Source organism: Bubalus bubalis, chromosome 1, assembly GCF_019923935.1.
Source record: "Bubalus bubalis isolate 160015118507 breed Murrah chromosome 1, NDDB_SH_1, whole genome shotgun sequence".
In the NCBI taxonomy this organism is placed as follows: domain Eukaryota; kingdom Metazoa; phylum Chordata; class Mammalia; order Artiodactyla; family Bovidae; genus Bubalus; species Bubalus bubalis.
The window spans coordinates 158,888,403-158,916,059 of NC_059157.1; positions in this window are offsets into that span (position 1 = coordinate 158,888,403).

Consider the following 27,657-nt stretch of genomic DNA (forward strand, 5'->3'; position numbering starts at 1 on the left):
ACTCAAATAAGAATTTATCCTCTCCCATTGCCTAGCTCTCCAACATTCTTTTCTGTACTGCTTCTTGCCAGCTGTGACTCTCCTATTTCACTAGCCAAGCTGCATTCTCCGTAGGAAGGGAATAGAATAACACTTCCTGGCATACATAATTCAGAAAAGGCTCTCTCTATATTTGTTTGTCATGAAAATGATCACTCAAGGGCTACTTCATCTAACAGAAGGGTTAAATCAAAGAAGAAGACTCCAAGCTGAAAAGGTTTAACTGGAAAAAGACATGCAGAAGCATTCTGCTTTCTCTGGGCCAAGTACCTCTTGTCAGACTAGCCCTTCTGGGATTGATAAAAACTATCAATTCTTGAAAAACACAAATAAAACTACTACTTGATAGCACTGAAGAGTAATAGAAACGTGTGGAAATTGGAGAAGAGATGATACTTGGAAGAAGGGAAAGGATTCTGGTGTTTCCTGTTTATAAAACATTTCTCCTCCACCTCCAAGGATTGCTAAAACTGATGGAAAATGCACAGTGTTACTTACTTGAAGAAGCAGAATACAGGATTCAGTGGGCAATTGCAACCACTGAAATATGAGGAGGAAAAACACCAGAAAAGGAGAAAATTAGAAAGAAGGAGCCTCAGATTCTGTGTGTAACTCTGACCAAATCTCTGGAAGCTCAGCTAAAGCTGATAGACCTCAACAGAGATTTGAGAGGCTACCCACAGCAGGGAAACAGAGTTTGGTACTTTGCCTTCAACCAAATAAACTTCTTGCTGTAAAAAAAAAAAAAAATTTGCAAGTATTTCCTTACTGAACTTATCAGTCCAGGGCAAAGCTTATCTGTGTAGGGAGGGTTTCCTTCCCTTCAGTTCTGTTTCTTTCCCATTTTTGTTCCCCCACTTTCTATCTCCCACCCTCTGCCAACTCCTTGAGATGTTTTCTTAAACCTCCATTCATCCTTCTACAAACCAGACAGAATCTCCTATTCCTTCTGCTACCTTGTTTTTCAGTCATTACTTGCAAGGAACAAAAACACACTGAAAATAGTTCATCAATAAAAAAGAAGTTATTCAAAGTGAATAACCATTCAAAGCATAGAAATTCAAGACAGCTGAAAGAGGTGGACTTCATGCAGAGGAAGCTGGGCCTAGTAACAAACTCATCAGGTCTAGAAAAAGGAAGATATTTCTCTTTCTAAAGTTACATTACTCTTTTGTCATTGCTTGTTTCTGCATCCAATATTGAAATCCTAACTACAGGTCTCCACCCATAAGTCTACATGACTACTTGGCCTCCACTCCCAAAATGACTCATTCTTTGAGTTCAAATTGCAGGAAAAACCAAAAAGCAAAACCAAGAAAGCTGCTTTTTGTATTGGCTGACTTTGAGTTCTGTTGCTAATTACCGGTCCCATCAGCAGTGGCTGGTGAGATAACATGCATGATACATTTGTTGAAGGGAAATGGGAAGATGGGTTACATCACCCCCGAAGGAGTCCTCCGGGATGCAGAAGACTATCTTAGAAGAAGGCATGCAAATGGTGTTGTCAAATATAATGCAACCTTTGAAATCAATAATTTGTGATACCTTGGTATAGCACTTAATAACAATAGATAATTATTTTCACCATGGGGACACTGCCAGGGTACTTGTTAAGCCAAAAATATTTCTTTTGCTGTCCTCAAAAGCAGAGTTGCATAGATCAAGGAAGTGGTCATTTTGATTGTCAAGGACCTTAGGCCATATGTTTTTCCAAAATTCACATAGCATGGTTTGATGTATTATCTAATTTTTCAGACCAATAGTGGTAGATGTTATAGGCTAATGCATTCTCTATTTGTATTATTTTCCATCCAGGACCTCTAAATATTCTTTTGTCAATTATCATATATATAATCCTTTTTTAAAACTGAAAAAGTAAAGTGTTAACACCCAGTAAAAGACTCTATGGGAACATAGGAACTACATCAAAATGTTAACAATGGTTATCTCTTTGAGTGATTTTCTTTTATTTAAAAAATTCTAAAATATTCTATAACTAATTGTATTGCTTTAATAATAGAAAAATTAACTTCATAAAAGTTACGCATTCTGAGTGCACAGGGGTAAATATTTTTGTAAATGAGAACTGTGGGCATAAATAAGTGATTCAAGTCGTGTAAACATGTAAGTATGGTTGAGAAAAGCACAGAAGTAAAAACCAGGACAACTTAGAGTAAAGAGAGTGCCAGAAAATAGCAAATAACTTTAGAGCTACAAAAAAAAGAAAAAAAAGAAAAGAAAAGAAAAGAAAAAATAATGGTCAACATAAAAGACAATAAAGGAAAGCTAGCAGTAGACTTTGACATTTACCTTTAAATACATGCAGTAGAATCTTGAGTAAAAACTGCTATGACAACAAACATCCACTAAAAACTTCAGTTAAAAATTCTGAAAAGAATTTTTTCTTTTTTTGGCCTTAAAAAAAAAAAACTGCCAGTGGTCTGACTAGGAGATGACAAATGCAGACAAGATCCATGATAAGAATAAGAAAACATGAGGAAATAAATATACTTCAAATTTGGTCACTTAATCAGATCATTGATTAATTTATTTATCTTTTCTCTGCTGTAAGTCTAGAGACCAGAAGGAGGAAAATCAAAGTAATAGTAGAGAAGTGATTTCTAAGTGCTAGTCTTGAAGCAACTGGGGCTGCCATTGATCAAGATTTTATATTTTCAGGAGAGCGAGAAAAATGAGAACAAAATAGTAAACTTCATGTTAAGGTAAATTTATTAAATTTACATGAGATTATATCCTTAATATACTTTCATTGTTAAAATATCCTTTCTTCTATGAAATGACATAGATAGTGAATGGTGATTATTAATGTATTTCCAGCAAATGAAAGAGCTATAAATGCTATATTTTCCCAAATTTCCTGCATCTGTTAGATCCAAGAGTTATAGAATTACAGCTTTAAACCATCATCAATGTACACAGTCTTTAAAGACAATAGTTCAATTGAGCAAGGAGATACACATTCATAAATAGGAATAGTACCATGCATTATGTGGTCAGATGATATGGTGAGTGGCACAGATGTGGGCTGGTAGGACCAGGAAGGTCTCAGGTGGAGGTGAGTCTACCTTGTGATTTATACGCTGGGTGAGATGTTAAGTGATGATAGCAGAGAACAGAGCACTCTGGAAGAAGACAATGGGGAGACAAAGTTCAGAATACACAAGGCCTATGAACTGAGTAGACATATTTGTGGATATGGCAAAAAATAAGTTCAGATAGACAGGACTGATGAAGTTGAGAAAAATCATTCACTTCAAGATTGTGTTAGGTTTTTTTTTTTTAATTAAGTAATGGCAATTGTTTGGCAGTATTAAAACAAAGTGAGTGACTGTTTAAAATTATTACTGTTAAAGTTTTTTTTCCTATGTCTTTGGTGCTCTGATGTTTAAACTATGTATCTAGGTTTGAATTTATTATCATTTATTCAGTTCTTGACATGTTGATCTTCTTGAACCTTTAACAAATAATTTGAGGAAGTTCTCAGTAATTTGAATACTATCTTTTGCCATTTTCTCTAAATTTTCAATCTTTAGCTCCTAAGAGACATATATTAGAACACCTCATTCTGATTTGTGTCTCTGAATATAACACCTGGACTTGCCAAAGGACTCCAATCAGTGCTCAAATGGATCTTGCTCTTTGAGAAGATGTTGCCCGTCTGAGCAGTCTTGTCTTGATAACACTCAGCCCAAACCTGATATCTGATGTCTCAGGTCTGCTTTGTCTGCAGGTCTGGTGTCACCAACTTTCATGTTTTCTTTGGCTTCCCAATATTTCTCTACCATGGACCAGTGAATTGCTCTATGTCCAGGAGACAAAAGTGAGGCCACCTTTGAGGTGGGATGGGAGACCTCTTGGAGGTGTGAGGATGATGATCCAGTCCTGAGTCACTGCAGGCTCTAGGCTCACTCAGGGGATTGAATTCTTGGTCCTCTCCACCTTTAACATACTTTCTCCAGATAGCTTATGGCCTCATTCTTCAATTTTTTTCATTTTTATTCAAGTGCCATTCAATGAGATCTTTGATGAAAGCTATTTAAAATGGAAGCAAGGTTTTATGTCATTTTCTTGATTTGCAGATAGTTTATATTTGACTCTCAAAACTGCATGAAATACTCTGGTTATAAGATGTTCGGGAGACTTTTTCTTCCACCTTTGATGAGCCAAAATTCCATGTTGTCTCCCTTTAATGGTGACTGAGCTTTCTCTCATTCTTTCTTTAACCAAGGGTAAAATCTTTTAGGGATAGTGTAGTCGTAGCTTTACTGGGAATCTGTTTTCTAACTCTCTGTTCTGAGTGGATCCTTTGTCTTGTTTCTAACTCTGGGATGGGTTTATAAAGTGAAAGTCGCTCAGTTGTGTCTGACTCTTTGTGACCCCTTGGACTATATGGTCCATGTAATTCTCCAGGCCAGAATACTGAAGTGGATGTCCTTTCTCTTCTCCAACCCAGGGATCGAACCCAGGTCTCCCACCTTGCAGGTGGATGGGTTTATAAAGCTCAAAGTTATTACTATGATTAATCAAACTCCCAAAGATACTTACTACCTCAGCTCACTGCTTATCACTATTGTTGCAATTGTTGTTATTGTTCAGTCACTCAGTCATGTCCAACTCCTTGCGACCCCATGGACTGCAGTACACCAGGCTTCCCTGTCCTTCACTATCTCCCAGAGTTTGCTTACATCTGTCGCCATCCAACCATCTCATCCTCTGTTGTCCCCTTCTCCTCCTGCCTTCAATCTTTCCCAGTATCAGGGTCTTTTCCAATGAGTTGCCTTTTCCCATCAGGTGGCCCAAGTATTGGAGCTTCAGCTTCAGCATCAGTCCTTCTAACCAATATTCAGGATTGATTTCCTTTAGGATTGACTGGTTTGATCTCCTTGCTGTCCAAGGGACTCTCAAGAGTCTTCTCCAGCACCACAGTCCAAAAACATCAATTCTTGGGTGCTCAGCCTTCTTTATGGTCCAACTCTCATATCCATACATGACTACTGGAAAACCCATCAGTTCAGTCCAGTTCAGTCATTCAGTTGTGTCTGACTCTTTGCGACCCCATGAATTGCAGCACGCCAGGCCTCCCTGTCCATCACCAACTCCCAGAGTTCACCCAAACTCATGTCCATCAAATTTGTGATGCCATTCAGCCATATCATCCTCTGTCGTCCCCTTCTCCGCATGCCCCCAATCCCTCCCAGCATCAGAGTCTTTTCCAATGAGTCAACTCTTCGCATGAGGTGAACAAAGTATTGGAGTTTCAGCTTTAGCAGCAGTCCTTCCAAAGAACACCCAAGACTGATCTCCTTCAGAATGGACTGGTTGGATCTCCTTGCAGTCCAAAGGACTCTCAAGAGTCTTCTCCAGCACCACAGTTTAAAAGCATAAATTCTTCAGCCTTTGTTGGCTATAATGTCTCTGCATTTTAATACATTGTCTAGGTCTTCATTTTAGTGTTTGGGAATTTTTCCATTATATTCCTATGATCTCAGCTATATATTTATAAGGATATTTACTAGTATGTTACTTTTTCTCACACTTCTAGGAGGGATAATTAATTTTTTATCTAACATATCTCATTGCTGGAAATGAAAAATATAATCAGTGTGTTAAAATATTGACAATGGTACAAGATAAGATTAGAAATATACCTGTGGCGGATTCATTTTGATATATGGCAAAACCAATACAATATTGTAAAGTTAAAAAATAAAATAAATTAAAATATATATATAAAAGCTTAGTAGTGTATCAATTAGAAGGCTAGTACAAAGCACTTCTTTCAAATACTATTTTTTTAGAGTACTTTCAGGTTTACAACAAAATCCAGAGGAAGGATTTCTCATATACCCTCTGCCACCACACATGCATAGTGCCCCCCAGTTTCAACATCATAGAATGGTATGTTGCTTCACCAAGGATGAACTTACACTGACACATATAATCACTCAAAGTCCACAGTTTACCTTAAGTTTCACTCTTGTTTTTGTATATTCGTGCATTTGTGCATAATGACATATGTGCTCAGTTGCTCAGTCTTGTTGACTCTTTGTGACCCCATGGGCTGTAACCCGCTAGGCTCCTCTGGAATGGGTTACCCTTTCCTACTCCAGGGGGTCTTTCTGACCCAGTGATCAAACCCACATCTCCTGCATTGGCAGGTGAATTCTTTACCACTGAGCCACTTGGGAAGCCCTTATAATGGCATTATAACATCATTCAAATTATTTTCACTGCCCTAAAACTCCTGTTTGTTCTGCGTACTCATGTTCCCCTGTTCCCATCACCCATGGAAACCACTAGTCTTTTTGCCATCTCCATACTTTTACTTTTCCAGAATGTCATATAACTGGAATCATAAATTATCTAACCTTTTCAGATTGGCTTCTTTCACTCAATAATATGCATTTATGTTTCCTTTCATGGCTTGATATATATATGTATATTTTACTGATGAATATTTCATTGCCTGTATGTACCATTCACCCACTGAAGGATAGACTGGTTATTTTGGCAGTTTTGGCAATTATGAATAAAGCTGCTATAAACTTCTGTGTGTAAAATGGATAACCAACAAAGACCTACTGAATAGCACATGAAGCTTTATTCAATGTATGTGCCAGCCTGGATGGGACGAGGATTTGGGGGCGAATACATGAATCCATGTATATGGATACATGTATATATATGGCTGAGTCCCTTCACTGTTCACCTGAAAGTATCACAAAATTATTAATTGTCTACACCCCAATAGAAATAAAAAGTTTAAAGTTAGAAAAAATAAATATCTCTGTGTAGTTTTTTTATGCATTTAGGTTTTCAACTCCTATAGAATTCCTAATACAAACAAATGTGATTGGTGGACTGTTTGGTAAAATGTATCAGGTTTTAAAAGAAACTGCCAAACTGTCTTCCAAAATAGTTGTACGATTTTACATTCCCACCAGCAAAGTATGAGAGTTCCTGTTGCTCCTTATCCTCACCAGAATTTCATACTGTCAGTGTTCCAGAATTTGGCCTTTCTAAATAGGAATGTAGTGGTTATGATAAATGTTTGACTTGACCAAAGAAAAGTTATGTTTTAAGGCAGAATAAGAAGATTTAAACAAAATTCCCTATTTGTTTGGGCCTCCCCTCTCCGTCCCTAACGTGCAGTGTGCATTTGTGCTGCCACATTAACCAGAGCTCTCCAAAGATAGGCGTGACTGCCAAACTGCAAAAATTGTTTTTCCCCTTTCTTCTGATGCTAACAATATAACTTCTCAGAAGAAAAGCATCCTTTCCCAACTCTGTAAGGGGTCATGGTGACTTGTTGCTTGCTTTGTACATGCTTACCTGGACTATGTATCCTTGGCCAACTTTATGTAAAATATCAATGCTGTTTTGATGTACAATCTTTGTCTTGAAAATGTATGTGACTGTGCCTTCAACTTCTAGGGGGTAGAAGAGTTGTCAGGGCTTTCTGAGAATTTCTTTTGCAGTTTATAATCCTCAATTTGGCTCAAATAGAATCCATTTGTTTTTTTTATTTTTAATGAATTTTCATCAACAGATGTAACAATTTTACATGTTTAGTCACAAATTAGAAGAGATTTTGATAATTCAGAAATGTTGTGTGCTGAGTGAGTATGAAGTGGTGGAGGAAACGTGAAGCCAAAGCAGGAGTAATTTGGGGGCTGGGAGGTAAGCAGTTGAATAAAGAGCATCACTCTATTATCTGAAGAAGTAAACATAGGACTTTGACTTTCACAGAAGAGGGCAAGGGAAAGATGTCTTTACCAAGCTTGAAATACCAAGAGCTGATTTATATCTTCTCTTAGGACAGAGGAGCCTGGAGGGCTACAGTCTATGGGGTCACAGAGTCTGACACAACTGAGTGACACTTCCTTAAGACTTAGATAGGAGCTTTCTACTTCTATAAACATAAATAAAAATTACAGAAGAATCCAAAAACTGACCTTGTTGCCATTGTTCAGTAGATAAGTTGTGTCTGATTCTGTGACCCCCGTGGACTGAAGGACACCAGGCTGCCTTGTCATTCACCATCTCCTGGAGTTTGATCAAATTCATGTCCACTGAGTTGGTGATCTTACCATCTCATCCTCTGTTGCCCCTTCTCCTCTTGCCTTCAATCTTTCCCAGCATCAGGGTCTTTTCCAATGAGTTGCCTGTTCCCATCAGGTGGCCCAAGTATTGGAGCTTCAGCTTCAGCATCAGCATCAGTCCTTCCAATGAATATTCAGGCTTGATTTCCTTTAGGATTGACTAGTTTGATCTCTTTGCAGTCCAAGGGACTCTCAAGAGTCTTCTCCAGCACCACAGTTAGAAAGCATCAATTTTTCAGCACTCAGCCTTCCTTATGGTCCAACTCTCAGATTTATACATGCCTACTAGAAAAACTATAGCTTTTACTATATGGACATTTGTTAGTAAAGTGATTAAAGCCTTTTGATACACTGTTTGGTTTGTCATAGCTTTTCTTCCAAGGAACACGCGTCTTTGAATTTCATGGCTGCAGTCATTGTCCGCAGTGATTTTGGATCCCAAGAAAATAAAATCTGTCACTGCTTCCAACATCTTATGGTACCAAGAAAATATGAAAGTATCCTAGTGAGATACCACTGCCAGCAAGAGTCAGTCTAAGGAAAGGGGAAGTACTCTGGATAGTTCAGTAGATTACAGGCCCTTGAGCAGTGACCAAACTCATTAGGAATTTCACATTTTCACAAATATAATTTCATGTCCATGGTTATAGTTCCATTAGCTATTCCATTGACTAGGTGATTGTATGCCTTAAGTTACTTGTGTTAAAAAGTAATATATTACTTAGTGAAATTTGTTTTCAAAGTGTTGAATGCATGAAGCAATTCTGAATCTAGATTATGTGGCAGGTGTTTGGAGTAAGCATTGTAATTCTGTCACAAAATTGCAAAATGGAAGCAATCTTGTCTTTGTAAAATATAGCTCTTCTATGCCCATTTATTTGAAAATAAAGCTGCTTTCATGAAAACAATGTCAACACCCTCATGACATGTCATTGACAGACAACTTTCTATCGCAAGAATAAAGTGCTAAGAGTCAAGAGGGCAGGTAGACTTTTTCTCTTGACTTTTCTTTTCTGCTACTTGGTTTGATCTACAGGGATTTTAAATTGTTAGCATATGGTGTGTGAATAAACTACTAATGTTCGTTAAACACCCACCAATTAGTTAACACATTACAAAGCTGAAGGGAGTTCAAGAGATTTTCTTGTTCAGGACGTTTAGGCAGATGAATATCTAAATCAGAAATACCCAACTATTTGACAGGATCAGCTCATTAATCAAGTAGCAGGTATGGCACAGTGTAACAGCATCAAAGATTATAGCCTTCAACACTGGGTATGAGGTCCGATTGGAAATTACTACCATATACCTCTCTTTCCTTTTTACAGTTATCAGGTAGCTATCCAATTTTTCTCTTGTTTCTAATCTGCAGTATAAGTAACTCCCACAAATAATTTGGGGCTTCATCAAAACCACAACCTGTCTGAAGGTGTTATAGAGCTTCTCAGAATCCAGGAGTTGGTTCATTATCTTTAGAGATGAAAGTTTATTGACATGAGTCCACCACTCTGCATGTGGTGATACTCTTGGTATGTGTGCCAATTTTTAATCTTGGTGGTGTGAGAGACTGAAGGAAAATACTAAGGGGCAGCAGAGCCAGCAGGGCTTTGAGCAATCCTATGGGGTTTAAGAAACAAAAGTAGATGTATATAGACCTGTGAGGGAGGCCAGGGCTTGAGGCTCCAAGATTTGGGAGACAAATAGGGTATAAAGAAAATGTTTCAGAAGTGGTGAAAGAGGAATGGGCTATTTCTCCTCTAAGTATTTGTTCATTTATAAGCCCACAGGGCAAGATATCCAAAATTAAGCAAAAAATAAAAATCAAGCAAAGATTTCAGTAGTCTCCTTTCTTTGCTGGGGAGACAGAAATTGTAGGAAAGAATATCCCAAATGGAAAAAAATAACCTTGGTTTACATTAAAGGCTCTCAACAAGGAACCTCTGGGAAGAGGGGTAGTTGTTTTACATGCTAGGAGACAGAGTTCAAACCTTGTAATGTCTGAAAAACAGCATCATGTCACCTAGATTGAAACAATCTGCCAGTACTCTGGCTGGCTGTCAGAAAATGAGCGTTAAGTCTCTGGAGGCAGATATTGTGATCCAGAGCCTCTCACATTCTTCATGCACAATGACTGAATATCAAAAAAAATTACCAAGCGTACCAAGAATTATGTCCAAGAGAAAATGATAAACAATAGCAATCAGTTGTATGGTTGATGCAGGCTATTGCAATAGAAAACTAAGACTTGAAATTTATGGTAATTAACATGTTCAAGATAATAGAGGGTGAGACAGACGATTCAACCAGTGATCTGAAATCCACAAAAGGAAATTGTAGCACTAAACATATAATTTAAAATAAAAATGCAATAGATGTGTTTAATAGCAGATTGACACATCTGATAAAAGGATATATGTCTAAAAAGACAAGAAAGACTGAAGCACAGAAAGTAAAAGAAAGGAAATATAAAAGATACCAAAAGACACATTGGAAAGTTCCTATATATGTAATTTTTATGATAGAATGAAACTGAATGGAGCAGAAGCAAGATTGTAAGACCAAATGATTGAGAATATTTCAAAAGTGATGTGAATAATCAGGCTAAAGGTTCATTAAGAGCTACGAACATAAGCATGGATAAAATGGAAACACAAACCAACCGAAAAACATGCAAACTGCATCATAGTAAAAGTGTTGCAAACTAAGATTGGGGAAAAATATAAAGTACAGAGAAACCCAAGACAAAACATATATTAACCTTCACAAGATCAATAATAAAATTAATGACTGACTTCTCATATGGATAAACACAAGTCAGACAATGGAATGGTATCTTTAAAATGTTGAAAAAAAGAAAATTGCCAATCCAGAATTACTCTTTCCTTAGTGAAAAGTTTCTTCAAAAATAGAGGTTAAAATAAAAATGCTTGTAGGTAATGATTCTGAGAATTCTGCACTTGGAGGGCAGCACTATAAGAAATGTTAAAGGGTTTGATACTAAACAGAAATTATTCCAAATAGAAATATGGAAATCAGGAAGGAATGAAAAGCAACAAAATGGTAGCTATAAGTAACTCCAAGCAATTATTCACCATGCAAAGCAACAACAATCCTGATTTCCCAGGAAGATTAACATAATTTTTAACTTAATATTTAATAAATACTTTTCAGAAGCACATCTTTTCTTTCCATCTAATGTTCTATTTCCTTTGAGCTATGGAAAATCTACTTCTAATAGTGAATGATGAGATGTCATCTAGGTTTATTTTAATCTCATTTTATTTTTGTTAACATGTATGGTGGCCGCCCTATCCTAGACCTTTCCCCGACCCCTTGACTGTTCCCTTTGTCAGATTTAAATTTTGAGAAAAGCCATTGTAGGCAGCAGACCTTTGACAATTCTGGTGCCTAGATTATATTTATCTTATTTTGTCTGGCTGTCCTTGTTTCTTTGCTTTGTTTTGTTTTTGGTAATTGCTTTATCCATATAACCTCTCTGTCAAGGAAAGTTCCCAGGGCTCCTTTTCTTTCTTTCTTTTGCCTATCCACTTTTTTTTTTTTTTTTAATGACTACATGTTCCAAGCTAATATTTGTTCACACCTTTATTATTTATGTACCCAGATACTTATAGGCTTTGAATGACAAGTTTAAAACCTACTTCCCATGTAAGAAACAGAAATTAAAAAAAAAAAAATTTTGTGACAAGAACCACTCTGAACTAGAGATAGACACTGAAAAAAAGACAGGGTCTCAGTGTTTTATTGATTTTAAATATATGCACCTTACTTATAGCCATAGGTGCTATTATCATTCAAATTTTGGACATGCTTAGTCAAGAACTACACAGAGTCTGCCTGGAATATGGCATGTCATTCAGCAGCCCAATGATTTATTGTCATTTCAAATGGATATTCTTTAAATGTTTGTTTAATCTTTATTTAGTAGGGACAGAAAGGGGCCTAATTTTAATGAACTGCCTATCTATTATGTTTAAACTATGTAATTTAATTTATGTACTGCTGCTGCTGCTGCTAAGTTGCATCAGTCGTGTCCAACTCTGTGCTACCCCATAGACAGCAGCCCAACAGGCTCCTCTGTCCCTGGGATTCTCCAGGCAAGAATACTGGAGTGGGTTGCCATTTCCTTCTCCAATGCATGAAAGCGAAAAGTGAAAGTGAAGTCGCTCAGTCGTGTCTGACTCTTAGCGACCCCACAGACTGTAGCCTACCAGGTTCCTCTGTCCATGGGATTCTCCAGGCAAGAGTACTGGAGTGGGGTGCCATTGCCTTCTCCAAATTTAGGTACCAAATGTTACATAATATTGTATTTTACTTGGAATTATTCTTTATTTACAATCCTTCTGTTACTCATGGCTTATATGGTATTAGTCACTCAATCACTATGGCTAGAGGTAATCACAAGGTTATCAGATCAGATCAGATCAGTCACTCAGTGGTGTCCAACTCTTTGCGATCCCATGAATTGCAGCACGCCAGGCCTCCCTGTCCATCACCAACTCCCGGAGTTCACTCAGACTCACGTCCATCGAGTCAGTGATGCCATCCAGCCATCTCATCCTCTGTCGTCCCCTTCTCCTCCTGCCCCCAATCGCTCCCAGCATCAGAGTCTTTTCCAATGAGTCAACTTTTCGCATGAGGGGGCCAAAGTACTGGAGTTTCAGCTTTAGCATCATTCCTTCCAAAGAACACCCAGGGCTGATCTCCTTCAGAATGGACTGGTTGGATCTCCTTGCAGTCCAAGGGACTCTCAAGAGTCTTCTCCAACACCACAGTTCAAAAGCATCAATTCTTCGGTGCTCAGCCTTCTTCACAGTCCAACTCTCACATCCATACATGACCACAGGAAAAACCATAGCCTTGACTAGACGAACCTTTGTTGGCAAAATAATGTCTCTGCTTTTGAATATGCTATCTAGGTTGGTCATAACTTTCCTTCCAAGGAGTAAGCGTCTTTTAATTTCATGGCTGCAATCACCATCTGCAGTGATTTTGGAGCCCAGAAAAATAAAGTCTGACACTGTTTCCACTGTTTCCCCATCTATTTCCCATGAAGTGATGGGACCGGATGCCATGATCTTCGTTTTCTGAATGTTGAGCTTTAAGCCAACTTTTTCCACTCTCCACTTTCACTTTCATCAAGAGGCTTTTGAGTTCCTCTTCACTTTCTGCCATAAGGGTGGTGTCATCTGCATATCTGAGGCTATTGATATTTCTCCCGGCAATCTTGATTCCAGTTTGTGTTTCTTCCAGTCCAGCGTTTCTCATGATGTACTCTGCATATAAGTTAAATAAACAGGGTGACAATATACAGCCTTGACGAACTCCTTTTCCTATTTGGAACCAGTCTGTTGTTCCATGTCCAGTTCTAACTGTTGCTTTCTGACCTGCATACAAATTTCTCAAGAGGCAGATCAGGTGGTCTGATATTCCCATCTCTTTCAGAATTTTCCACAGTTGATTGTGATCCACACAGTCAAAGGCTATGGCATAGTCAATAAAGCAGAAATAGATGTTTTTCTGGAACTCTCTTGCTTTTTCCATGATCCAGCGGATGTTGGCAATTTGATCTCTGGTTCCTCTGCCTTTTCTAAAACCAGCTTGAACATCAGGAAGTTCACGGTTCACGCATTGCTGAAGCCCAGCTTGGAGAATTTTGAGCATTACTTTACTAGCGTGTGAGGTGAGTGTAATTGTGCGGTAGTTTGAGCATTCTTTGGCATTGCCTTTCTTTGGGATTGGAATGAAAACTGACCTTTTCCAGTCCTGTGGCCACTGCTGAGTTTTCCATAGTCTTACTCAAAAATGCATTTTAAAATCCTTTCTGCTTATTTTCATGGTGGAAAAAAAAATGTTTCCTACTTCTTTCCAGTGATTTCCCTCTTTCTTTTCTTATTTTTATTGAGATGCAATTGGCATGTAGTATTGTGTACATTTAAGGTATACATTTATACATTGCAATACAATTACCATCACATTATTTGCTAACAGCTCTATCAGGTCACATAATTATCATTTCTTCTCTGTGGTGAGAACAATTTTGATCTAGTCTCAACAAATTTGAAGTTTGTAATACAATATTGCTGACAATGATTATTGTGCTGTGCATGTACATCCAGAACAAATTTTAACACTAGTCATAAGTTTGTACCCTTAAAAACATCTCCCCAGTTGTGTCATGAAAGTCCCTGAACCCGTTGCCATTCTAGAAGGTACACAGAATGTTCAGAACTGAGATCATGAAACCTGCTTCTGGTCATTGCACTCTGTGTGATTTTGGTTGGAAGTTTCTGCTGACAGTGACTATGCCATGTTAGGGGCCTCTCAGCTGTCTGGTCTCTGAGTTGAGGGTAGGCTTGTCAGCAGTTGGAATGCATATAAAGCAAGCTGGCTGTCAAACAGCAGAACCTTTCAAGCAAGACAGGGTTGCACTAATGAGGCTTGTTCTGAAACCAGTGTCCACTTCAGGGCACTGTCTACATCAGTGGGAGTGTAACCAAATTACATTCTGGCAGTTATATCAGGAATTCTGTCTGGAAAGTCCAGTGAATTGGCACCGATGCCTGATTTCCTGCAATGGAGCTGTCACACACTTTATTGGAGTGGCCTTAGGTATTAATATGAGCTTCCCTGGTGGCTCAAATGGTAAAGAATCTGCCTACAATGGAAGAGACCTGGGTTCGATCCCCAGGTCAGAAAGACCTCTTGGAGAAGGAAACAGCAACCCACTCCAGTATTCTTGCCTAGAGAATCCCATGGACAGGAGAAGCCTGGCGAGTTACAGTCCATGGGGTTGCAAGAGTCAGACATGAATGAGAGACTAACACTTTAGGTATTAACAGCTTCCTGGCTTGTGGCTCAGTTGTGTTTTCCAGTCTAACTCTATTGATACTGCAACCTGCAGAATCCCCACCTTTCCCTTTCCAAGCCATCTCTTCCAAGGTTTATATATATATATTTGTAATTTTGAACAGTTTTTTTTTTGCCATTTAGTATATCTTTCATGAACATTTTAAATTAGATATTTCAGACCATGCCAACATGTAAAATGGGCCTAACTGGAATTGTTTTTCAATACTTATGGTGCTTCTCACGTACCATTCCTTCAGGAGAAGCAAACCTCAACATATCTTAGGGTTAAATTCCATAATCCCAATGCAAGTTAATGATGTTACATCTATACCATATTTTACAATTTATAAGAGTTTTCCATTGTGGAAACAATCCAGGCAATGAACTGTAAACAGTAGGGGAAGAAGGATCAGAGGGCTCTGCATAGGGATGTCAGTTGGCTTTCTTTTCAATCTCTAAAATTTACTCTGAAAAACAGGGATAAATTTATGTATTATCTTGTCTACTTTATATGAGAAATTTGTGTTCTTCCTAGGGATGGATGTGTGTGTGTGTGATAGCATTGTGTGTGAAAAAATTACTTTAACTTTAAGGATCTATTTTGTTCCCTTTTGGTTTTGCATCACAGTTTAGTATATTCTGGCATTCATCAAACTTTAAATGGTACCATGCCCATAATTACTTATTTCTAATTTCTAAGTTATTCTCTTGACCACATTGATAGTGGAAAAATGACATAAGGAGAAATACATTTCACTTCACTGTCAATCCATTTAATATATTTAAAAATATTTTTAGTATGAAGATGGAATTATTTATATTATTATTTCCCCATTAAATCTGTCTTGAACACTTAAAAGACTAGCTAATTTAAAATATTTCATTTTTGAAAGATTCAAGATGTTTCACATTCATAGTATATCACATGAGATTAAGATGTTTTGGTATGTTTGTTCTGTGGAGAAACACTGAGTTAAGAAATACTATACAGTTCATTGGAGAAGGCAATGGCAACCCACTCCAGTACTCTTGCCTGGAAATTCCCATGGACGGAGGAGCTTGGTAGGCTGCAGTCCATGGGGTGGCAAAGAGTTGGATACGACTGAGCGACTTCACTTTCACTTTTCACTTTCATGCATTGGAGAAGGAAATGGCAACCACTCCAGTGTTCTTGCCTGGAGAATCCCAGGGATGGCGGAGCCTAGTGGGCTGCTGTCTATGGGGTCGCACAGAGTTGTACACGACTGGGGCAACTTGGCAGCATACAGTTCATAAGATGACTCATAATTAAACTGTGTCAAGATTGCATATCCCATAGTTGATTGTATTTAATAGCCTAGTATTATTGGGAAGGTTTGATTGCTAACCTTTTTTTAACTTCAGAAGTATTTTTATTCCAAGTGTTGACATATTAAAAATGAATAAAATATCAAATAAAACTTTAACAGAATATTTTCATCTTTCCCAATGTGTTGAGAATCTAGCATTTACTAGTACACAAAATTAAGATAAAAATATTCTAAGGACTAAATAATGAAAATACTAAAATTTGTCCATAATGTAAAAAGTAAAAATAAATCATTCAAATCTATATAAACACATTGAAAAGGGGCTTGAATACTTGTAAAACTTTTAAGCAAAGGGATTTTCAGAAAAATGGCTTTAGGAAACAGTCTATTTTTGTAACTGTATCCTTAAAATTTCTAAATCTATCATAAAATTTATTCACACATATGTAAATGTTTTACATTACTATTCATAAACATATTTTTACCTTCCAACACATTCTTAAGTATAAATAGATAGGAATAAATATAAATACAATGTACACATATGTTTATGTATGTGCATATATTATATCTATAGGCATGCATATCCATTATCCATTATCACAGTAATATTGTATAACAAACAACTAGGACACTTTAGAAAGGAATAAAATGACATACATTTATTTATCTCACACGGACATGCTCAGGTGCTCTTGGCTGGCCTGGCTGGTGCACCTGCAGTCAGCTGGAGTGACAAGGCCGCTCTGCTGATGGAAGCTGGCTCTCTTGCTCCACTAAGGATGGACTGGTTTGGACTGATGTAGGATGTCTGGGCTGAAATGACTAGGGTGATGTGGCCCTGCTACATTGACTTTCAACCACAAGCAGACTAGCCTGGTTGTGTTCATAGCTGGCAGAAGTACAAGAGCAATAACAGACACATGTGTGCTTTTTTCCATCCCTCCTTGCACCATCACTGCTAGCCTCCCCCTAAGGAAAGCAAAATCACGTAGCTGAATTAAAAATCAAGGGCTAGAGAAATATACTCCATCTTTGTTTGAGGGAAGACATGCAAAGTCATGTAGCAAGAGTGTGACTGAAAGCAGAAGTGAACAGTTGGAAGTATTAATGCAATCCATATATTGAAACTTTTATACTTAGGTTTTTAAATGAGACTTGTCTTGATAGAATTAGGAGTCTTTTGAACTAGAAGTCAGTCAAGGACTATCTATAATTAATAAAAGAAAGGTCTTGACATTTTCTCTAATATTAAAGATAACAGTTTTGCTTTGACAGATATTTTAGTCAAAATTAAATATTTCTTTTAATTATAAATAAGATTCCATTATTGAAGGTGGAATTGAGTATGTCCTAAAAGGATCTGAAAGCACATGGTAAAGAGTGGGGAGGAAAATCGTGGGCATGATGTGTGTGACTACCTTCTAGAATTCTGTGACATTGCGTTTTCTCTCTGCTTGTAATACGTCTTGTACTCCTCTTCTTTCCGCATGTTCTGACATCATAGAAACACTTAATGGCACTTAAGCTGCATCAGGGCAAAGAAAACAAATGAGCAAGCTGAAACAAATGGATTTCACTTCCAAATTCAAAGCATGAGACTGTGGAAAAAAAAAAAAATCCCAAGGGTTTGGAAACTAGTCCTGGCAGTCAGCCACTTAAAGGGGATTTTATGCCCATATAAGATTTACCAGAATGGGAGGGAAAGAAAAGTAGAGATCAAAGCTGTGGAGTCTAAATCATGAAACTTGGACGGTGGAATACAATCGAGTAAAGCTAGAGACTTGGTTTCTCAGAACAAAGGCGCTCGTCTCACCCTTCTAATGCTTGTTATTTCTAAATATTTGTAGGCTTGACAGGCAGTGCTACAATTATCCCTCCTGGTTATTAAATCCACTCTGTATTAGTAATACTTTTGGAAACCTTATGTGCTAAGTTGTTTCCCTGTGGAAAAATAAGCTTTTTTTCCTTAATGATTGCTTAAGAAAGAATAAGTGAAAAATGAAGTATTAAAAAATTTATCTGGAGTATGACTTCATTTTAAAGAAGGATGTTTTAGGAGACAAGAGAAAAATAAATCACTGTTAAAAACAAAGGAGAAAACTCCTATAAATCTCCTGTAAATTGTAAACACATAAAACGAAAAGCCCTATTTTGACTGCTGGAATATTTTGTACTCAATTGTAACCATGAGAAAGTTTCTAATGAGTTGGTCTAAATCATTTATGCTTGGGGTTGTTCTTAGATCCATACAGTTGTTTTAGGAAAGAGAGAAAAGTCAAGGGACCAATAGAGAACAGAGATAACATAAACCTGAATTTGCTAGCACATGCTTTTAAAATCCACAGTGCCTATGATTTAAAAACTACCCTCAACAATTGCTGGGGTGATTCATTCCACTATCAGAGTACCTTAACATTTTTGAGATAAGGATCCCTTGAGAGGCTAATCTGAGCTCTCCTTCCCTGGAACATTCAGAAATCAGAATTTTAGATCCATTCTGTAGAAAGGAAGTAGTAATTTGTAATTCTATTGAAAAATATTATAACCTTGCTGAGGTTTAAAATATAAAAGTCATGCATAATGTTAATTATAAATGAGATGACCAAGTGGAGAATTTTTACCATCTAATATTAACTATAATATTATTGATAAATTGGTATAATGCTTCATAATTAAAGTATTTTAAGAGCATAATGTGAGTTGATCCTCACATAATAATTAAGTTATTATTTTTATTATCATTATCAACATAATGATCATTATTATTACTTTATGAAATCTTAGTTTATTTATTTTTTTTAATTTTATTTTATTTTTAAACTTTACATAATTGTATTAGTTTGGCCAAACATCAAAATGAATCTGCCACGGGTATACATGTGTTCCCCATCCTGAACCCTCCTCCCCCTCCCTCCCCATACCATCCCTCTGTGTTGTCCCAGTGCACCAGCCCCAAGCATCCAGTATCGTGCATCGAACCTGGACTGGCAACTCGTTTCATACATGATATTTTACATGTTTCAATGCCATTCTCCCAAATCTTCCCACCCTCTCCCTCTCCCACAGAGTCCATAAGACTGTTCTATACATCAGTGTCTCTTTTGCTGTCTTGTACACAGGGTTATTGTTACCATCTTTCTAAATTCCATATATATGCATTAGTATACTGTATTGGTGTTTTTCTTTCTGGCTTACTTCACTCTGTATAATAGGCTCCAGTTTCATCCACCTCATTAGAACTGATTCAAATGTATTCTTTTTAATGGCTGAGTAATACTCCATTGTGTATGTGTACCACTGCTTTCTTATCCATTCATCTGCTGATGGACATCTAGGTTGCTTCCATGTCCTGGCTATTATAAACAGTGCTGCGATGAACACTGGGGTACTCGTGTCTCTTTCCCTTCTGGTTTCCTCAGTGTGTATGCCCAGCAGTGGGATTGCTGGATCATAAGGCAGTTCTATTTCCAGTTTTTTAAGGAATCTCCACACTGTTCTCCATAGTGGCTGTACTAGTTTGCATTCCCACCAACAGTGTAAGAGGGTTCCCTTTTCTCCACACCCTCTCCAGCATTTATTGCTTGTAGACTTTTGGATCGCAGCCATTCTGACTGGTGTGAAATGGTACCTCATAGTGGTTTTGATTTGCATTTCTCTGATAATGAGTGATGTTGAGCATCTTTTCATGTGTTTGTTAGCCATCTGTATGTCTTCTCAGCGCCATCCATTTTCAGGGCTAGTTGATTCGGCAGGTGAGTTGTTACACACTCCTTAGTGGATTCCGACTTCCATGGCCACCGTCCTGCTTGATATCTTAGTTTAAACAATTTCTTCAAAATTGCTTTCATATACACTTTTTACACATTATATCACATTTTTCTGGGCAGTGCATTCATTTTCCTCATCTGTAAAATATGCTTAATAGTTCCAGCTCACAAAGAAAAGAGTTCATTGAGATAATAATACACATGAACCCTTAGAGTAATTCATGGCATAGAGCAAATGCTTGATAAATATAATTCATTATCATTATAATAAATATATATTTAATCAGAATTTAGATGTCAATAGTTTAACAGGAACTTGATCCATAAAAAAAAGTGCTAAGAGTAAATTAAAAGCCTAGAAATTTCCTAGATAGTCTAGGATCAGTACATATTTATCCTCATGACTTCTATATAAATATATACATTGCTGAAATTGATCCTTAAAATCATGTGGTTTTAATAGAAGATTAGACTGTATTTAACTATGTTAAGTGAGTGTTATGAAACTAGGGTCCACTTAATTTTGGATCCCTAGTAAATTGGTAGCCTTGAAGACAATAATAGGAGAGTATGTTCACAATTAAGCAAGTTGTCTTCAGAAAGTGACTTTATACGAGGGTGCCTTGTGTCACCAGGCTCAGTTTCTGAGAAAGAGTTACACAGGATACAGTAACAGGCTGTAGATACACAGGCTTTAGATTTGTAAGAGCTTCCAATCTGAGCCGTAAAGGCCTTTCCTTTCCTGGTGATCTAAACAGAACATGACCTCTTTGAAACTCTACCTTAATGTATCTCATTGCTTCTTCATCTTTGATATACAGGATTTTCTATGTGTGGAAGACATGCTTCTACTTAATACAGAAAGAGCAAGCAAGAACAAGAATCCTGTCAGAATGGATAACTTTCACATTTTGTCTGTAACTATGGTCTCTATGGGCTTCCCAGGTGGGCTCAGTGGTAAAGAATTTGCCTGTCAATGCAGGAGATGCGAGTTCAATCAGTTGTTTGGGAAGATCGCTTGCAGAAAAAAATGGCAACCCACTTCAGTATTCTTGCCTGGGAAATCCCATGACCAGAGAAGCCTAGTGGGCTACAGTTCATGGGGTCACAAAGAGTTGGACCCTATCTAGAGACTAAACAACAACAACAGTGGTTTTATAATTAGTTAGTCTTAATCCCCGGGCTAAAGGAAATTAAGATTCATCCAGTCTTTTTGCCATTGTGTCTCCATTAATTTCTTGGGTGGCTGAAATTTACTCTTGAGTGCTTTCTTCAAAAGAATTCAAAGGCATTATATATTCTAAGTTCTTGCAGGTTTAGTTTGTTGTTATCATTCTTACATAAGAATTTGGGAAGTTATAAAATCTCATCCTTTGAAAACACTGTAGGCATTCCTCCACTGTCTTCCAGTGTTCCTGTGGAAATTCTGGAGACTAGCCTGATGTTTTACCACTTATCTGTAACTTGATTTTTATACTTGTACTTTTAAAGGACTCTTTTATTTTCTTGGAAGTCAAGTGATTTTACTGTTCTATAATAAAATTAGATGTTCTATATCCATTTTTCCCTTTGGCATATGCTATGCTTTTTCTATCTCTGGATTTATGATGATAATTGAAACACTTTTTGCATTATATTTTTAAATAATTTTATGTGTCATTATTTTGAATCTCACCTGTAGGGGAGCCATTTAGGTATATGTTTGATTACATACTGATTATTTTTTCTGTAGTCTTCTTTATCTCTCCCCCCCACCAAGTTTTATTCAGAAATAATTGACATATATGAATGTGTAAGCATTAACATTATGCTTAATCGCTGACTAGTGTATGACTTTTTTGAGACCCCATGGACTGCAGCCTGCCAGGTTCCTCTGTCCATGGGATTCTCCAGGAAGGATTCTGGTGTGGGTAGCCATTCCCTTCCCCTGGAGATCTTTCCAACCCAGGGATCAAACCTGGGTCTTCTACATTTCAGGTGAATTCTTTTTATCATCTGAGCCACCAGGGAAGCCCTATAAAGTGATGGTCTGATGCGTAATCTACAGAGTAGGACCCCAGCCAGGGGGACCTCTGTATGTGCCTGACACTCAGAACAACAGAGAAGGACCACAGGCAAGAGAGCCCTCTATGTGCCTGAACGGGCAGAACTATGAGAGAGACTGGCCAAAGAGGCCTTCTGATCGCCAGCAACCAGAGGCTTGAAAAAAGACTCTTATAGGACCATAAATCCTACAGCGGAGGAAGTCCTATGTCCCTACATACTTGGAGCTGACAGGGTCCCCGCAAGCCAAGCAGCTGCGCCACTTTCATGCTCAACTCTCACTGGGGCAGAGTTGCCACAGGCAAAAAAAGTTTTGTGTCTATGTGCACAGGGTCACTTTGGTTGTGCCTGACTCTGCGATCCTGTAGACTGTGGCCTGTTAGGTTTCTTTGTCAGGGAGCGGGGTTCTCCAGGCAAGAATACTGGAGCGTATTGGCCAATCCTGGTTGCCATACCCTTCTAGAGCACTAATTTTCCTGCTGCCCTAGCCTCCATCTCCCCTTTGTACCTGGTGCTGCCAGAACCCCTGAAACTCAAACAGCTGCACCACCTCCACACCTGGCCCTCACAGGGGTAAACCCAAGTCCTCCAGGGCAGACCCAGGAGCAAACCCCAGTGGATGACACACATGCAGATGTGGAAATAAAACCACAATTGAAACCCAGGGGCAGTGTGGCTAAGGAAGAAGACACAAAATCTTCCCACCAGCTGTACAAGCTTCAGATTAAATCCACACAATCAACTAGCCAGACTCTGTGTCTATGGAATATATAAAAGACCACTGAGAGCTCCCACAAAAGAAAATGCACTACTTCTGATAGCTGTGGACATTGGAGGCAAGAACACAGAGGAATAGGGACAGATTAGAATCTGAGCTGCCCCCACAGTAAGTCCAGAGACCAGCACAGTGTTGGAGGACATCCTAGGGAGGTGAGGTGGACTGTGACTCCCAGCGAGGGAAAGGACTCTGACAGCAGTGACTAAAGAAAAACATTAATTATTCTTATGTTTTGACTTGTTCTGTAGATTCTTTTTGGATTCCCCCCCTCCCTTCACCCACCCCCGTTGTAGTTGGTGATTTTATTATTTTATTGGCACTATGAAATCTAATGAAGCTGTGGAGCTTTTTTTTTTTTCTTCTCAGGCACATTTTTTATTGTTGTTGTAAACCTCTGCCTCTACATTAGGGTTTTGCAGTTCTGTGGAGTTGTTTTTTTTTTCTTTCTTTCTGCTTTTTTTAATTTTTTAAACTATTATTATTTTTTCTACATTTATTCCTTTGCTTGCCTTCCCTGCTGTTCTTTGCCCCTTACAGTTAATCTTTAATGTATATAACTCTTCTTCATCTACCTCTATTTAAATTTGCATATCTATTCTTTCTTTTCTTTCTTTCCCTCTCTGTCATCATATTTGTTAGTTTTGTTTTATTGCTTTATTTCCCACTTGGCAACTTGCTGTAGTTTTGTTTTTCAGTTTGTGATTTAGTTAGTTTTGTTCTTAACTGATAAGCATAATTTTTTATTTCCTTTGTTCACTGGGTCAATCTACTGTACTTTATTTTTGTTGAACTGTTTTGACTTTGTTCATGGGTGTATATGTATATGTGTATATTCCATTATTTTAATTATTATTTGTCTGATTTTGTAACTGCTATTTGTCTTGGGTTCATTTTGGCTTCTCTCTTTTTTTTTTTTAATATTTGTTTTAAGCTCACTTAATGCTATAACAAACTATTTGTGGACTCTTTGTTCCTGACAAGATATGAAGCCCTGCGCCCTTGGAGTGGGAGCACTAACTCCAGACCCTAGCCTACCAGAGAACTAACCCTAGGGAGTTTCAAATAGTGAGAACTCATACATAGGAAGGTACTGGAATAAAAGACCCAGCACCACTCAACCACACCCTGTGCAGGATGCCTCATCTAAACATCAAACAAAATAAAAATACAAACCAAATTATCAGCAGACAGGATTAGCACCTCACTCAGCCTTGCGCATCAGAGGAAAAACAAACAAACAAAAACTCAGCACAAATCTCACCCTATACAAAGCTTACACAAACCACTGGACCAACCTTAGAAGGGCAGAAACCAAAAGGGAGAAAGAATTCAACCTTGAAGCCTGGGAAAAGGATATCTCAAACACAATAAGTTAAAAAAATAGTGAAAAGGCAGAGAAATACTACACAAACGAAGGAACAAACTAGAAAACACAGAAGTCCAAATAAATGAAGAGGAAATAGGCAAAATACCTGAAAGGAATTCAAAATAATGATAGTAAAGATGATCAAAAACCCTGAAAACAAAATGGAGAAAATGCAAGAACCAATTAACAAAAGACCTAGAATAATTAAAGAATAAACATACAGAGACAAACAACACAATTACTGAAATTAAAAATACTCTAGAAGGAATCAATAGCAGAATACCTGAAGCAAAAGAACGAATCTGTGAGCTGGAAGATAAAATGGTGGAAATAACTTCTGAAGAGCAGAATAAAGTAAAAAGAATGAAAAAAACTGATGATAGTCTCAGAGACCTCTGGGACTATATCAAATGTACCAATATTTGAATTATAGGAGTCCCAGAAAGAAGAGAAAAAGAAAGGAAATGAGAAGATTTTTGAAGAGATTATAGTTGAAGATTTCCCAAATATGGAAAAGGAAATAATCAATCAAGTCCAAGAGGCACAAAGAGTCCCATACAGGATAAACCCAAGGAGAAACACACCGAGACACATACTAATCAAACTAACAAAGACTAAACACAAAAAAAGAATATTAAAAGCATCAAGGGAGAAGCAACAAATAACATACAAGGGAAACCCCATACACTTAACAGCTGATCTTTCAGCAGAAACTTTGCAGGCCAGAAGGGAATGGCAGGATATATTTAAAGTACTGAAAGGGAAAAATCTACAACCAAGATTACGGTAACTGGCAAGGATTTCATTCAAAATTGATGGAGAAATAAAAAGCATTTCAGACAAACAAAAGTTAAGAGAATTCAGTACCACCAAACCAGCTTTACAACAAATATTAAACTTATATAGTCAAGAAATACAAGAAGAGAAAGATAAATCTACAAAATCAATCCCAAGCAATTAAGAAAATCGCAATAGGAACATATATATCAATAATTACTTTAAATGTAAATGGATTAAATGCTCCAACCAAAAGACACAGACTGGCTGAATGGAAACAAAAGCAAGACCCATATATATGCTCTCTGTAAGAAACCCACTTCAGACTCAAGACACATAGACTGAAAATCAGAGGATGGAAAAATATATTCCATGCAAATGGGAAGGGAAATAAAGCTGGAATAGCAGTCCTATCAGACAAAATAGACCTCAAAACAAAGAAGATTACAAGAGATAAGGAAGGTCACTACATAATGATCAAGGGATCGATCCAGGAGAAGGACATAACAATTGTAAATATCTATGCACTCAACACAGGAGCACCTCAATACATAAGACAAACACTAACAGACATAAAAGGACAAAATGATGGCAACACAATAATAGTAGGAGACTTTAACACCCCACACACACCAATGGACAGATCATCAAAATAGAAAATTAATAAGGAAACACAAGTCTTAAATGATGCATTAGATGAGATGGATCTCATTCATATCTTCAGGACATTCCATTCAAATGCAGAAGAATACATATTCTTCTCAAGTGCACGTGGAACATTCTCCAGGATAGACCACATCTTGGATCACAAATCAAACCTCAGTAAAAATCGTATCAAGCATCTTCTCTGACCACAACCCTAGGAGACTAGATACCAATTACAAGGAAAAACTGTAAGAAACACAAATACATGGAGATTAAACAACACAATTCTAAATAAACAACAGGTTACTGAAGAAATCAAAAGGGAAGTAAAAAAATTTCTAGAAACAAATGACAATGAAAATATGATGTCTCAAAACCTATAAGATGCAGCAAAAGCAGTTCTAAGACAGAAGTACACAGCAATACAATCCTACCACAAGAAACAAGAAAAACATTGAATAGAAAACCTAACTTTACACCTAAAACAACTGGAAAAAGAAGAACAATAAACCCCCAAAATTAGTAGAAGGAAAGAAATCATAAAGCTCTGAGCAGAAATAAATGAAAAAGAAATGAAAGAAACAATAGTAAAGATTAATAAAATTAAAAGTTGGCTCTTTGAGAATATAAACAAAATCGACAAGCCTTTAGACAGACTCATCAAGAAAACAAGAGAGAAGAATCAAATCAACAAAATTAGAAATGAAAAAGGAGAGGTTACATCAGACAATGTGGAAATACAATGGCTTATAAGAGATTATTATGAAAAACTATATGGCAATAAAATGAATAACCTGGAAGAAATGGATAGATTCTTAGAAAAGGTCAATCTTCCAAGACCGAACCAGGAAGAAACATAAATTATGAAAAACCCAATTACAAGCACTGAAATTGAATTGTGATCAAAAATCTCCAAAAAAACCCACAATAGCCCAGGACCAGATGGCTTTACAGGAGAATTCTATGAAACATTTAGAGAAGAGCTAATGCCTGTTCTTCTAAAACTCTTTCAAAAGTTGCAGAGAAAGGAATACTTCAAGACTCAATCTATGAGGCCATCATCACCCTGGTACCAAAAATCAAAGACAACACATACAAAAAAAAAAAAAAACTACCAACCAATATCACTGATGAACATAAATGCAAAAATCCTCAATAAAATTTTAGCAAATAGAATTCAGCAACACATCAAAAAGCTCATACACCATGACCAAGTTGGGTTTATTCCAGGAATGCAAGGATTGTTCAATATATGCAAATCAATCAGTGTGATACACCATACTAAAAAACTGAAAGATAAAAACCATACGATAATCTCAATAGATGCAGAAAATGCCTTTGACAAAATTAAGCACCTATTTATGATTAAAACTCTTCAAAAAATGTGCATAGACGGAACCTACCTCAACATACTAAAGGCCATCTATGATAAGCCTACAGCAAACATTATTCTCAATGGTGAAAAACTGAAAGCATTCCCCCTAAGATAAAGAACAAGACAAGGGTGTCCACTTTCACCATTATTATTCAACATAATTCTGGAAGCCCTAGCTATAGCAATCAGAGAAGAAAAAGAAATAAAATGAATCCAGATCAGAAAAGAAGAAGTAAAGCTCTCACTGTTCACACATGACATGATATTATACATAGAAAACCCTAAAGATAGTATCAGAAAATTACTAGAACTAATCATTGAATTTAGCAAAGTTGCAGGATACAAAATCAATTCACAGAAGTCACTTGCATTTCTATATACTAACAATGAAAAATCAGAAAGGGAAATTAAGGAATCAACCCCATTCACCATTGCAACAAAAAGAATTAAATATCTAGGAATAAACTTACTTAAGGAGACAAAAGAACTGTATGCAGAAAATTACAAGACACTAATGAAAGAAATCAAAGATGACATAAACAGATGGAGAGATATTCCATGTTTCTGGGTAGGAAGAATCAA